This window comes from Papio anubis, chromosome 2 (genome assembly GCF_008728515.1).
Source record: "Papio anubis isolate 15944 chromosome 2, Panubis1.0, whole genome shotgun sequence".
Taxonomy (NCBI): Eukaryota; Metazoa; Chordata; class Mammalia; order Primates; family Cercopithecidae; genus Papio; species Papio anubis.
The window spans coordinates 111,716,975-111,733,234 of NC_044977.1; the positions used below are offsets into that span (position 1 = coordinate 111,716,975).

At 36.7% G+C, this 16,260-nt stretch overlaps 1 protein-coding gene across 4 annotated transcripts in view; it reads right to left on the bottom strand.

Moving 5' to 3' along the window:
• Positions 1 to 16,260, bottom strand: part of PIK3CA (phosphatidylinositol-4,5-bisphosphate 3-kinase catalytic subunit alpha) — an 85,830-nt gene that overhangs the window by 52,403 nt on the left and 17,167 nt on the right. Inside the window, exon 1 of one of the 4 annotated variants that reach the window (XM_009201328.4) lies at positions 11,326 to 12,095. The exons of the other annotated variants lie outside the window; for them this stretch is intronic. The gene's annotated coding sequence lies outside the window, so the exon portion shown is untranslated. Of the gene's footprint in view, positions 1 to 11,325; positions 12,096 to 16,260 lie in introns of those variants that run through there. 4 annotated transcript variants of the gene reach the window in all.

Sequence of the window (16,260 nt, forward strand, 5' to 3'; positions counted from 1 at the left end):
ACAATAAGTTTATAACCAAACCTATATTGATGATAACTAAAAAAATAGGGCTCATTTTTCTTTGTAATTCCCCTTTACAATGACTCACATCCCACATACTTCAGGAAGAAAATCCCTCTATGACTTGGAACTTCAAAGATGATGCTAACCACACACTGTTCCATTGTTGATTGATGGATTCATTTAAAAAAAAAAACTATAAAAGGGCTCTACTTTTCAACTTAAAGTCAATGTTAAAACCACCTCTCCTCCCTTTTTCTTCCAAAAGCCCAGGGCTTCACCAAAAGTAACTTCACTCTTTGTTGCCATAATGAAGCTAACACCATTCCGGACTTGGCTGACATATAAAATAGCTGTTTCCTGGCTGCTTGTGATCTAAAGAAAATGAAACAAAAGGGTACATTATCCAGGGCCCAGCTTGTTGAGTTCATTAAGAGTTTAAGAATATCTAGATTAACATCTTAATTAAATTAAGAACATCTATGTCATATTGTGAAATATATATTTGGTATCTGTCCTCTCTCCTGGCACACAACTCCTAAATTCCTTGGAATCTCCAAAGTGTTAAGTGTCTTTCTGTATGCTAATAAGTTGACTGGTGGCTGGCAGCCCCTAGGTTGCTTCAGGATGAGGGTTGGTTACCAGAAAAACCAAGGCAAGATTAAAGAATTGGGGCTTTTAGTCCCACCCCTACCTCCACCCCTCCCCTCTCACCACCTCCTCAGAGGAGAGAGGGGTTGAAGGTTAAGCAGATCACCAATGGCCAATTATTTAATCAATCATGCTACTTAATGAAGTTTCCATAAAAATCCAAAAAGGACTGAGTTCGAGGACCTTCTGGATAGCTGAACAAGTGGAGGTTCCTGGAAGGTGGCATGCCCACAGAAGGCACGGAAGCTCCACACCCCTTCCCACAAGCCCTGCCCTATGCATCTTCTTCATCTGTATCCTTTGTGATATTCTTTATAATAAACCGAAGAATGTATTTCCCTGAGTTCTATGAGCTGCTCTAGCAAATTAATCAAACCCAAGGAGGGGGTCATGGGAACCCTGATTTATAGCTAGTCAGTCAGAAGCACAAGTAAAACCTGAGGCTTATGACTGTCTAAATGGATGGCAGTCTTGTGACTGAGCCCTCAACCTATGGGATCTGATGCTATCTCCAGGCAGATAGTATCAGAACTGAATTGAATTACAGGATACTCAACTGCTGTCTATTGAAGAATCTGAGGCAGAATCAACTGACGGGTTGTTGGTGGGGAGAAATCCCCATATACTTCTTGGCGACCAGTGGTCACAGAAGTCTCCTGTGTTGATTGTTGTCGTGTGAGAGCAGAGGAAAAATGGTTTATTTCTATACAATCTAGAAAAGGATAACATGAGCAATATGTCTTTCAAATCACTTGACCTGATCCTTTTAAAGATCTGTAAGAAGCTGAAGGCAAGATGTTTCTGTAAGTCATCAGGGATTAGAACTTCTCCCCCTGAAGTTTATCAAATGGCTTCTCCTCTTTTGTTTTTATGTTTCTTTCTAGTATAGCTCAATGACTTAATAAGCCTTTCTGTGGCTCTGAATACCTCAATAGCTTTCTTTCAAGTCTTTCCACTACTATGGGTGAGAGTGGAAAACAGTTGCCACATGCTGTTCCCCCAGTGTTTCTTCATCAAAAATCAATGGCTATCTTATTTCCTTATATCATGGGGTGAAGACATAATTTAGTCACCACAGGGACTTGCATTCAAGTACTATCCCAGAAAGTGATACTCTTTAGTATTTAGATAAATTAAAACTTGCCTGCATCTCACTGATTAGCCCTATTGTCTTGAGAATGAAGAAGAGATGAGTCTTTCATACCAAACTTTTACAGTGCTGCCATCATAAAGTGAAACTTGGGTTAGCTACAGGTTTCTTGGTTCTATCTTCCTTAAACATAACAGTCGGTATCCACAGAGGTGAAAGAATCCCCACCAAAATGCCTACACAGAAGATTTTCAGTCTAGGCTGGTCCAATAAATAGAGCTATCAACGTTGGGGACACCAGCAGATACAATATATTCACCTAATTGCATCCACGTATGTTTCACAGAAGGTCTTTTTTGCTCTGGACTATTACTTTCATTTTGACCAATTCAACATTCCAAACTTAACAGATTTATCTGTACTGTCTGTCAGAAGGCCAAAGTGATCTGGAGGGGAGAGAACCAGGGACTAATGATAAAGCTTCATCATGGTCTACTGTCTTCTGTAGAGTTCTCTATTTCCTGAGACCAAGTGTCATAAAATTGTAGCTATGGTGTCTGTGACTATGATTACATACTCCCAGGCACAAATAATAAGCAAAGCAGATATTAATATATCACTGTCCTAACTGGCTGTTGCAAGGACAATATTTTCAAAATCAAATGACACGGTCTGGACTGTGCTGCTGTGATTGTGGTGGTGATAACTGCCAATACTGACGGGCTAAGGAGGAGGTGTAAATAGACTTTGCAATTTGCTTTGCAGCAGGAAAACAGCCTGCTGGTACGTGAATCCAGATTAAAAATATGGAGCACTTCTTGAATGTGTGTATCAATTTTGCACAGGGAGGGGCAATGCTCGTCTTGTCGTCCTTCTAATTTTAGTAGTATGTGCTGTGAAAATAGGCACTAGCCAATAATCTTCTACCAAAAATACTAGAAGGACCTTGCTTTTAGTTTCATTCCTGCCAAGACACAGGCCCTAATGGCTTCCATTACATAATTATGTATCAGTTAACACAGTGTCATAAAATATATTTTAGTTCACAAAGTATTTAATACACAACAAGGATTAGACACTGGAAAAAGTCTGGCTCTAGATGTACTGAGTATCCTTGTTTGCCATATAAATACTTAGGTCCCCGACATTTTTGTCTAGTTATTTATCTATCCTTGCTATTATCTTTTTGTCCACATCACAACCTCAGCCTATGTCCTTGAACTGATTTCCTTTCTTAGGAGCTATTATTGTAATCTCTTATTCTTTCGTCTAATACCATATTTATATATTACTGGTATTCTCACCAATAGAAATAAAGCACAGAATGTATAGTGCACTGAAATTTTATTGCACTTAAGGTGATCACTTAATGTCTATTCTTAACTTGCTCATTTCAAATGCCAAATTTATTGGTCAAAACAACTTTTTCCTGGCTCTACATAAATTAATCAGATAAACCCATAAACAGCTTCTTGCAAAAATAATACATTTTCTTCCAACTATACTCTAATGAATTTAAGATATTGTATTTTTTTAAGTGAATACACCCCAAGTCCATCTGGGATGTTACGACATTGCATGATATACAGTAGATGATATAGATGATATACAGTAGAAATTTGATTTAAATAACAATGCTTTTTCAATGATAAAGACCAAACAATAACTTTATATTCTGATGTAATTGCTTGCCATATGCCCCATTTTCTGGCAATAACAAAATATTCTAGTATTACGTTAGTAATAATGAAAATGTCCATTGCAAGCAATTATTGACCAACTTTAATAGTGATTTATCATCCTTCAGTATTTGATCTCTGGCAAAAGGGCTATTTCACAACAGGAAAGCTTGAAGTAATGCAAAATAACTTTGGCAAGCAAAGAAACTCAGATCTCCCAGAAGTGCAGTGAGAGCTTAATTTCAGCACAAGCGTCCCCTAGCTAAAATGTGAAGAGAAGTTCTATGAATGAAAGCAACAACAATGTGAAGTCATGTAAGCACAGATTTTTAAAAAATCCATCTTTTAGATAACACAATACAGCCAAGATACTTCAGAATCCATTCAACAGTGGAAAAGAAATATTAGTAAGTGGTCTTTATTTTCCCTTTCAAACATTTACTGTTTGTTTATACTTACGTACAGTTCAGTGTACCAAGTATCTTGGAAATTATAATTACTATACCTTAAAAAGCAAGCAAGGAGAACAACAAACTGAAATGGGTATAACTGTGTAAAAGCAGCAACATACATGATCAGTGAGTAGAATATTACCTTTTTTTTTTTTTTTTTGAGACAGGGTCTCTCTCAGGAGTACAGTGTTATGATCATGGCTCACTACAGCCTCAACCCCCTCCCCACCACAGCCCCAGACTCAAGCAATTCTCCTGCCTCAGCTTCACGAGTAGCTAGGAGCTAGGACTACCTGTGTGTGCTATCATGCCCAACTAATTTTTTTTTTTTTTTAAATGCAGAGATGGGGTCTCGCCATGTTGCCCAGGCTGATCTTGAACTCCTGGGCTCTAATGATCCTTCTGCCTCTTTCAAAGTGCTGGGATTAGAGGTGTGAGCCACAGCACCCAGCCAATACTGCCACTCTTATTCACTGATGCTCTGTATGACATTAGTTAACCATCGAAGGCATACAGTTAAACAATAAATTACTTACAATGATTTAATAAATTAAAATGCTTCTTTTATAAAATTTATCAACTGACAAAAACTTTTAAACTGGCTATTTAACATAAGTCATTAATGCTTTTTCAATGATAAAAAGCTTTTTTTTGGACACAAAATTGGACATTTTGTATATGTGTCCAATAATTATAATTAGAGATAAATATGTGATGGAGTATCCTGACACGGTAAAAATTCAGAGTGAGAGCATCTAGTACTATGGTATATAAAGAAGACATTCAAACCTCTATTTCTTAAATTATAAGACTTTAAAAGTTAAAATAAAACTAGAATATAACCTTTCAACTTCATCATCTAGCTGATATGCTCTATTTGATAGTTGCTTTATGGTCTATGTGACTATCATTTAGTAGACTTAAACTAATTTTGAGGAACATAAGAAAAAAAGGCAGAGAAAATATGTTCAATTATCTCCACTGTCAATATGGGAAGTTAGAAATTTAACTTCTGACACAAACCCCTCAAAATAACAAAGTATTAAAAAAATAACATTATGGGTCCTATTTCTATTGCATAATTCACAGAATTATAACAATTAGCTAATTTGTTTAAAAAATCTACCTTCCCATCTAGAATCAGCTAATTCAGATGTGCTTGGCTTCTTTGTTACAACTGGGTTGATAATACTAGTGTTCTTGCCCATCACTAGTCTACTCACAATAGTATCATCAGCACTAAGATCCAAATAACAGTGCCGCATTTATGACTGCATTTTAGTTTCCACAAAAGCAAAATTCTGAGAACAGCATGAGTCATTATCCCTAGGGTAAAAAAAAAAAATCATAATGTTTCTTTGGTCAGAATATGAAACTTATTGCTGATACCAGTAATTTAGTCTAGAAATTCCTTTTCTGAATAAAAGGAACAGAATGTTTCTCTATTCACATACTCCAAAACTAACAGAACTGTCCATCTGTCTGCTTTTACTACTCTCCATATCTGGTGTGTGGTGACAGAGAAACAACCTTTAATCTAGCTATTTTCAGTACTGCTCTTTTGTTCTTCTGTTCTCTCAGTTTGTCTTTTTGCCAGGACAAAACACACAAATACACACACATATAGAGACACACACACAATCTCTGACCTTTCTCTTCCTAGTAGGGCATTTATGACAAAATCATGCAATAATACACAGAGAACATTCTAAACATGGATATGTATATCCATGTTAAATGTTAAAAAGTTCTCAGGTTCACATTTTATATTTCATCTTAAAACATCTTCATAATTAAAAGGTAAAAGTTACAAAGGTAAAGAAATACTGATGTTATTATTTAATTAAAGTGTGTTCCCCCAAATTTCCTTAATAGAATGTTGAAATGATCTCTGTTGTTTTTATGGCCTCCTTTAATGGTTTCATTTGTTGATACCTCTTACTCTGCTCATTATTCAAATGTGGAATGCATTCTTCATGACATCACCACTTTCTCAATCTCCAAGGTTAAAACCTTTGGTGCTTTCAACTCCTCTCTTGCATGACATCACTTCCACCCCTTAAATCACCCTCAAATTCATCACTTTTTTTTTTTCAATCTTCTCTATCACTACTAGACCCTAAAAAGAGTTCTCATATGCAGGACTGATCTCTAATTCACAAGCATTCAGTAAGCAATTACCATCTATAACACACTAGCAGCTGAAGCAAAGGGATGGGTGATGAAAAGGAAACGGGGAGAAAAACATTCATACAAGTATATAAATGAAGTTGAAAGACCTTATTATCTAACAATTACAAGGCAGAATGTGGTAATTTTAGGAGAAAGCGAGCCTGTGTGTCCGTTTAGGGGAGGCTTAATGAATGAAAAAGATTTCTGACAGGTACAGAATGAGAGAGTGCAACAGGTTAAGTGGACAGTATGAACTAAGGCAAGAGACCCTGAAAGCACAAAGCAACCAATTTTTCCCCTACCCACTTAATTATCCACAGTGTCACTAGAATTGGCTATCTAAAACATGTATCTAATTACACCATTACTCAATTAAGACAATGTTGTGAATCTCTAGTAACTATACAATACAGCCCTGACTCAAAGCCTCAACCATTACAACTGTGCTCTGTCCTTATTTTTCCCCACACTCCAAGCTCTAATCTTACTAGATCAATCTTTACCCTTTACAATTTTTTTTTGCCTTTGTAAATATTTTCCACGATCTTTTACCTCATATTCACATTTATTGCCATTTTAATCATACTCATCCTTTAAATTCAGCCCAAGTATCTTCTGTAAAGTCCCTTCACAGTCTTATTAAACTTGGCTTATCATTCCAGATAAACTTTTGAATATTTTGCTAAATTCAAAAACAAAAATCAAGGCAAAACTTCTTGGTATTTTGAGAACAGGGAGAACTGACATCTTTACAAGATGTTTTTCCTATCCAAGTATGCATTTTCACTTACCTATTTTTCAATGTTTCTCAGTAATTTTTCAAATTGAACTATAATTAACATACAATGAACTCTGCACATCTTAAGCATTAAGTTTGATGACTTTTGACAACTTTTTACACCCATGTAACCACTGCACAAAACAAGACATATAATATACATTTCTATTATCCTAGAACATTCTGTCATGCTCTTTTCCAATTACTTTATCTCTCTGCCCCCAGGCAATCACATTTTGGTTTCTGAAATTATAGATTAGTTTTGCTGATTCTTAACTTTACATAAATTGAATCTCAGTGTATAGTTTTGCATTTGGCTTCTTTTGGTTAACATACTGTCAGGTACAGAATGAGAAGAGCACACCAGGTTGGGATTCATCTATGTTTCAATGCATTAGCGGTTAGTTCTTTTTAGGTAGTATTCCAAAATATACTACAGCTTGTTTATACAATTTCCAGTTGTTGAACATGTGGGCTGTTTCCAGCATTGGCTTTCAAAATTCCTACATCAATTTTTGTTATACTTAGCAAAATGTTAGGTTGTAAACTTGCAGAAAAGAGTTTACTCTTAAACGCTTATCCTTTAAAAAGCCTGTTTGCAAGGCTGGTTTGGTGTCTGGGAACTTGGATCTTGGATTTTGGCAGGATTCCTACCCTGATTCCCATCTGATCAGACTAGCTCCATGTATCTAAAGTGTTTATGATAACAATATGCTTTCTGCTTAATACCTGCTTTCCTTTGGGAGTCTGGAATTTGGGTGTGCGCTGAGCAGAGGGTATGATCCGACACTGGTAAAAGTCCTGAGCACTCAGTCTCTAGCAAACTTCCCTGGCTGGTTAGATTTCACAAGTATTGTCACAACTCTTTGCTGGGGAAATTAAGTGTGTCTTGTGAGACTCTATGGAAGAGGACTGTTGGAAGCCTGTACCTGGTCTCCCCTGGATTTTGCTCCATTCACCTTTTCCCTTTGCTAACTCTGTGTTTTCACTGTAATAAGTGATAGAGCCATGAGGACGACATCATGCTGGGTTATGTGAGCTGTCCTAGCAAACCATGAAACCTAGGGATAATTCTGGGAACCTCCTGACACATAAGGTAAATGTTATGTTTAACTTTATAAGAAATAGTTCTTATATTCCCACCAGTAATAAGTTAAGAGTTCCAGTTGGTCTATATCATAACTATTCAGTAGTATCAGTCACTTTTATTTCAGCTATTCTAGTGGGGTTACCTCATGATGGTTTGAATTTGTAGTGGTATCTTACCATGGTTTTAATTTGCATTTACTGATGACTAATAATGATGGTGGAAATCTTTTCGTGTGCTTATTGGCCATTTGTGTATCTTACGTGAAAGGTGTGCTCGAGTCTTTTGCCCGTTTTTATATTAAGTAGTTCATAATTTTTAAAATGTTAATTTCTGAGGATTTTTTTTTATTTTTAGAGACAAGGTCTCACTTTGTCACCCAGGCTGGAGCGCAGTGGCGTGATCATAGCTTACTACAGCCTCAACTTCCTGAATAGCTAGGACTATAGGCACATGCCTCCATGCCCAGCTAACTTAAAAAAAAAAAACTTACTTTTTTGGTAATGACAGAGTCTTGTCTCACTATGTTACAAGGCTGGTCTTGAACTCCTAGCTTTAAGTGATCCTCCCACCTTGGCCTCCCAGAGCACTGGGATTACAGGTGTGAACCACCACACCTGGACTTCAGAGGTTCTTTATATATTCTGATACACATCCTCAATCCCTTGTAAATGCTGGGAATTCTGTTTTTTTTTTTTTTTTTTTTTTTTTAAACTCATTCTGTGGCATGTCTATTCATTTTCTTAATGCTGTCTTTTGATGAGGAAAAACTATGAATAAGACTTACTTATCAAATTTTCTTTTGAGATTAGTGCTGTCTTGTCCAACAAATCCTTGCTCAGTTTTAAAAGATTTCTTCATATAAGCTCTGCTATGGTTTAAGTTTATTTCTAGATAAGTGATCTTTTTGTTAATTTTCTGAATAGGTTTTTCTCTTCCCCTATATTTTATAATTAGTTATTGTTCAGATAAAGAAAAACTATAGGCCGGGCGTGGTGGCTCATGCCTGTAATCCCAGCACTCTGGGAAGCTGAGGCAGGCAGATCACCTGAGATCAGGAGTTCGACACCAGCCTGGCCAACATGGTGAAACCCCGTCTCTACTAAAAATACAAAAATCAGCTGGCAGTGGTGGCAGGTGCCTGTAATCCCAGCTACTCAGGAGGCTGAGGCAGGAGAACCACTTGAACCGAGGAGGCGGAGGTTGCAGTGAGTGGAGACTGGGTCACTGCACTCCAGCCTGGGAGACACAGTGAGACTCCATCTCAAAAAAAAACAAACAAAAAAAGAAACTATAGTTTATATATTAATGCTATAATACTAAGACGCCACACGGAAAAAGATGGGTAAATCTCACTAAATAAAAGTCAAAGATTCTGGTCTAGCAATAGTACCATAAACTAAAATGAAAGACCACTGGCAAACTGGGAAAGCACCTGCAACACACATATGACAAAGGGCTAATTTCTGTAATTTACAAATGTTTAGTCAAGTCAATAAGAATTTTAAAAGGCTATACATACAAAGTTTTCAGAAAAAGAAGTTTAAATAGCCAACCAACCTAAGAAAATATTTAAAAATGCAAATAAAAACAAAAATATATCCCCATTTCTAAACTTATCATATTGAAAAAAACAAGTTTGATGAAACCTAGTAACTGCAAAGATAGCCCTCTCAGATTGTTGGTAGGAATGTAAACTTTCTGGGAAACAGTCTGACAATATGATTCGAATTTTAAATGCACTTATTCTTACATTAGGTAACCTCACTACTGGGAACTTATTATACAGATCTCTTTGTAAAAATTCACCCAAAAGTAAGCCAAACAATATTCATCGCAACAATATTCATGAAAGCAAAAACTACAAACCACCAAAATCTTCATCAATAGGGAGATTTCATAAATTATAATAAAGCATTTTATGGACTACTATATAGCCATTAATATCAATGACATAGACTTGTAGGTAGTGACATGAAAAGATCACCAAGATGTAGCAAAGTCGTGAAGGAATAGCTGCAGAATAGTTTATAAAAAAAGGGGTAGCATATACTTCTGATCTTAAAATATCTGAGTAAAGTCACCAATCATTTCTAAATAAGGAGAATGAGAGAAACTCTTTCTTTGATGAAGCTGGAAAACTGTAACCCTAAACCATAATATACAAAGACAGGGGGGGAAAAAAAAACTCACCAGAGGTGAAAAATGTTAAATTTAAGTGCCTAAAGAACCAGCCAATTCTCATGAAACCCCATAAAGTTCAGGACTAGGAGGTTCCTGGAACTACTGGAATTCCAGGTCTCCAACTCCAGTTGGTGTACTCAGTGACTTCCCAATCATGCAGAAATCAGAAGGCATAATTTCTGGAAAAACTAAACTCAAGATGCTTTGGACTTCAACAGATACAGAAGTAGATATGGATGAAGTAGATATAACTAAAACCAAAAGATTATGTGCAACTCTAATGAGACCCAAAGTCCCTTTCTTCAGTATTTCTCTAAAACATAAGCAGCCCCCACAGAGAAGACTATAGATTTCCTCTGGAAAGGATTCAAAACTAGAGAAAACAAAACTAACCTAGAGAAAAATGGTGATACGAAGATTTCCTATAGCGGAGTTTACCAACAGACAAGAGCTCTGACTTCATACCCAGGGCTTGCGGTCAGCTTTTCGTATCTTTTAAATATGAATGACCACCGAGGATCTTCATGCATTTGAGGAATGTCTCCAATATTAAAGATTGAGACCAAAATGAAACAGAAGTGGTGAGAAACAGAATGATGGCACAGAGGAAAATGTCAAAGAAACTGTAATTAAAGATAAAAGATTGCATCCTTATGCAGAGGAACCAATAAGACCAGGGAATAAGAACTGAAAAAAAAAAAAAAAAAAAAAAATTCAACGAACGTTTGAAGTTAAAGTTAAGGCAATTTTCCAGAAGGCAGAACAAAAAGAAAGGGATGAGTAAGAGGAGGGAAAGGTAAAAATTTAGAAAAGCAATCTAGGAAGTGCAATATCTGCCTAGTAGGAGTTCCAGAGAGAATAATGAAAACAAAGGGGAGGGAACTATCAAAAAAGGCAAGGATACTTCCAAGAATAGAAAAATGTAAATCTGTAAGCAGCAGGGACTTATGGAGTACACAGCACAATAGATAAATGACACACACGAAGATACCATACCATAAAATTTCAGAACACCAGAAGTGAAGAGATTGTCAGAGAGAAAAATAAAAAATAAAAAATGAGGAAACAGGCACTTAGAACTCTAAATAGCAAAACTGAAAGCTGGAAGATACCAGAGCAATATCTGGGTAAAAATGATTTTCAATCTAGCATTCTACACTCACTTAAAATATCACATAATTGTAGGAGCAGAATAACACATATTCAGGTATGTAAAATCTCAAAACATTTACCTCCTAGTTATCTCTCTTCAAGATGCCACGAGAGGATAAGCTCCTATAGAATGAGGTAGTCACCATGAAGGTATGGGGCATAGGAATCAAGGCTTCAACACAGGAAGCAGGTGTAGGGAATTTCCAGGATGAGGACAAAAAGGAGTCTTGAGATAACAGCTGTGAAACAGACGCAGCAAGCAATCAAGATTAAATCAGAAATACTGAAGGCGCTACAAAGGCTATTATAGGAAAATAACTAAACTAATTATCACATATGAGACTTACTGCAAAGATGGACTGAAGCTCATTGAAAGACAAATTCAGACACAATGGTAACTAAGCAAATTTCTAAGATGAAGCAATTAATTAAAAAACAACAGCAAAGTTGTAACAGAAAAAAAATAACCCCATGTAGCATTTGCTTTATTACTATATGGTCACTGAATAATGAAATAACTAAATGTGGATTTAACCAGTAATGATTAAATATAGGATGATAAGTCAAAAGAAGATATGAGCGTTAAAATTGTATGAGAAAGCTAATGAATAATGTCAAATATTGGTGGACCAAGACGGAGCAATATACCCCATTATTATAAGGTGGCAAACACCATAGTAGTAGCTTGAATAGCTGAAAGTGGTTTCCTGAAGCATGACATGGGACAAGACAAAGTTGTGAGGGGGATGGGAGTAAGTGAGATACAGTAATGAACTGATGTTTTGTTTGTTTCTGAGATGGAGTCTAGCTCCGTTGCCCAGGCTGGAGTGCAGAGGCACAATCTCCGCTCACTGTAACCTCGGCCTCCCCAGGTTCAAGCGATTCTCCTGCCTTAGTCTCCCGAGAGCTGGGATCACAGGTGCTTGCCACCACGCCCAGCTAATTTTTTTGTATTTTTAGTAGGGACAGGATTTCACTGTATTGGCCAGGCTGGTCTTGAACTCCTGACCTCGTGACCCGTCCACCTCGGCCTCCCAAAGTGCTGGGATTACAGGTGTGAGCCACCATGCCCAGCCTGTTTTTATTAACCTTTCAGCTGTAATTTGAAAATAATATGCATATATTATTTTATTTTAGCTTTACCTGAGGTATAAATTAAAATTCAGTTTGATGAGTCTTGGTGAATGTATAGTTGTAAAAACCACCACTACAATTAAGTTTTAAAACACTTCCGGGCCGGGCACAGTGGCTCACACCTGTAATCCCAGCACTTCGGGAGGCCAAGCCGGGTGGATCACCTGAAGTCCGGAATTCGAGACCAGTCTGGCCAATATAGCGAAACCCCGTGTCTACTAAAAATACAAAAAATTATCCAGGTGTGGTGGCAGGCGCCTGTAGTCCCAGCTACTTGGGAGATGAGGCAGGAGAATCGCTTGAACCCGGGAGGCAGAGGTTGCAGTGAGCCGAGATTGTGCCATTATACTCCAGCCTGGGCAACAAGAGCGAAACTCCACCTCAAAACAAAAACAAAAAAACAATTCCACAACCCACCTTTACAAGTGTTATTTCTTTGCAGTCAATACACCACGTAGGTAATTACTGGGGTAAGCACTTAAGTTTAGGTCTACGAACCATCAATCCATCAGTCCATTTTTAATAAATTTGTTATTCTAGCACTTTTTTTTTTTTTTTTTGAGACGCCGCGAGTCTGGCTCTGTCGCCCAGGCTGGAGTGCAGGGCATGATCTCGGCTCACTGGAAGCTCCGCCTCCCGGGTTCACACCATCCTCCTGCCTCAGTCTCCGGACTAGCTGCAACTACAGGCGCCCGCCACCACGCCCGGCTAATTTTTTTTTTTTTTTTTTTGTATTTTTAGTAGAGACGGGGTTTCACAGTGTGATAGCCAGGACGGTTTTGATCTCCTGACCTCGTGATCCGCTCGCCTCAGCCTCCCAAAGTGCTGGGATTACAGGTGTGAGCCACCGTGCCCGGTCTTTTTGAAGAGACTATTCTTTTCCCATTGAATTACCTTAGCATCTTTGTTGAAACTCAGTTACCACATAAATAATACCTAACCTATTTATTTATGTGTTTTTATTAACAGATAAGGTAACATATAATATAAAAGCAAAAATGTTCAATAAAAAGAAAACTATGTTACATTTCATTAAATCATGGGAAAAAGATCTATAGGATGTACCAATTGTCCAAAATAAGAAATTAATTGAAAAATATTACTATGTTAAGAATTACTCTTTCTAGATTCTCAAATCTCATTCATCTATATGTCTATCCTTACGCTAATACTGTACTATTTTGATTATTGTAGCTTTATAGCAAGTACAAATCAGGTACCTGTGTTCAGATTTTGTAGTTTTTGTGTGCGGTTATGTTTTTTGCACTTCCATATACATTTTAGAACCAGTCTGTCAATTTCTATGAGAAAACCTGACAAGATTTTGATTGGGACTGCATTGAACATAGTGTACCAATTCATGAATATAGTGTACCTCTCAATTAACTTAGTTCTTCTTTAACTTCTATCAACAATATTTTGTAGTGTTCAGTGCACAGGTCTGTGTATCTATTCTTAAGTTTATTACTAAGTATTTAGCTATGTGATACTATTGTAAATGATTTTGTTTTTAATTTCATTTTTGGATTGTTCATTGCTAGTATTTAGAAATACAATTCTTGTTGGTTATCTTTTACTCTACAGCCTTGCCTAAGTCACTTGTTAGTTCTAGTAGTGTTTTTTTTTTTTTTTTTTTGGTTAGATTCTTTAGAACTTTCTCTATATATGCCATCTTTTTGGTTTTACTTCTCCTTTCCATTCCGAATATCCTTTAATTTCTTTTTCTTGCCTTACTACATTGGCTAGGACCTCCAGGATAATGTTGAATAAAAGCAGTAAGAGCAAACATCCTTGCCTTGTTCTTCATCTTAAGTGGAAAACTATAAAATCATTCACCATGAAGTATGATTTTTTTTTTTTTCCACAGACATCCTTTATCAGGTTGAGGAAGTTGCCTTCAATTCCTGGTTTGCTAAGAGTTTGTATTATAACTTTGTAATGAATTTTGTCAAATACTTTTCTGCGTCTATCGAGATGATCACTTTTTTTTTTGTTTTCAAATTTATCTTATTAGTATGGCGTATTAAACAGAATTGATATTTCTAAGTTAAGTCAGCCTTGCATTGGTGGGATAAATCCTACTTGACCATGATGTATAGTATTATCCTTTTAAATATAATATTGCTAATTAAACATGCTAATATTTTGCTAAGGATTTCTGTGTCTACGTTTATGAGGAATACTGGCTGCTAGTTTTCCTGGGATGCTTTTGTGTTGGCTTTGGTATCTAGTAATGCTGTCCTCATAAAATGAACTGTGATGCTCTCCTTCCTCCTGCTTTTCTGAAAATGTGGGTGGGGCTTGAATTTTTTTCTTCCTTCAGTGTTTGACAGAATTACTAGCTATGCCATCAGAGCCCAGATTTTCTTTATTGGAAATTTTCAACTACTAATCCAATTTCTTTACTCTATATAGGTCTATTTAGATTTTCTACTTCTTTGGGAATCACTTTTGGTGATCAGTATCTTTCAAAGAATTTGTTCATTTCATCTAAGTTGTCAAATTGGTTGTTGTAAACTTGTTCATAATATTCCTTTATCTTTTTAGTATTTATAGTGTCTGTAATAACAACCATTCTTTCAGTCTCAGTATTTCTAACTTACATCCCTTCTTGATCATTTTCTCTAAAGATTTACTGAACTCTTTAAAGAAGCAGCTTTTGATTTCCTTGATTTCTGTTCTGATCTTTATTACTCCCTTTCTTCTACTTTGGGTATACTTTACTCTTTCTTTTCTAGCTTTTTTTTTTTTTTTTTTTTGAGACGGAGTCTCGCTCTTTTGCCCAGGCTGGAGTGCAGTGGCCGGATTTCAGCTCACTGCAAGCTCCGCCTCCCGGGTTTAGGCCATTCTCCTGCCTCAGCCTCCCAAGTAGCTGGGACTACAGGCGCCCGCCACCACGCCCGGCTAGTTTTTTGGTTTTTTTTTAGTACAGATGGGGTTTCACCGTGTTAACCAGGATGGTCTCGATCTCCTGACCTCGTGATCCGCCCGTCTCGCCTCCTAAAGTGCTGGGATTACAGGCTTGAGCCACCGCGCCCGGCCTCTTTTCTAGCTTCTTAAGGCAGCAGCTTAGATAATTGATTTTATGCCTTTCTTCCTTTCTGGCATAAGCATTTAAAGCCAAACATTTCTTTCTTAGCACTGCTTGAGAGCTACATACCAAATATTTTCTTATATTTTGTGTTCATTTTCACTCAGTTAAAAATATTTTCTATTTGACCCAGTGAATTATTTTTTCACCCATGGGTTACTCAGAAATGTATTCATTTCCACATATTTGGGGATTTTCCTTATTTCTTTCCATTTTCCTTATTTCTTTCCACTTTCCTTATTTCTCTCCATGATTTTTAATTCCTTTGTAGTTGCAAAACATATCATATAATTTCAATTCTTTCATATTTATTAAAACATTTCATTTTTGTGGGCTAGTATACTATTCACCCTGGCTAATGTTTCCAATGCACTTGAGAATAATGTGTTTTCTACTGTTGTTGGGTATTCTGCAGATGTCAATTAGATGGAGTTGGCTGATTGCTTTATTCATGTCTTCTGTATCCTGTTTTCTGTTTACTTATTCTATCAACTGTTGAGAGAAGAGTATTAAAATCTCCAACTCTTCTAAATACTGAATTGCCTATTTCATCTCTCAGTTCTATCAATCTTTGCTTCATGGATTTTGTGCCTCTCTTAAGTGCATATACATTTAGAATTTTTATATTTTCCCGCCATATTTGTCACTTCATAATTTTGAAATGTTCCTCTTTATCTCTAATAATACTCCTTTTCTTACAATCTATTTTGGCTGACATTAACACAGTTACTCCAGTATTTTGATGCCTGTTTTCTGAGGAAGGAAATCATCTAACCTCCTCACACTGTCA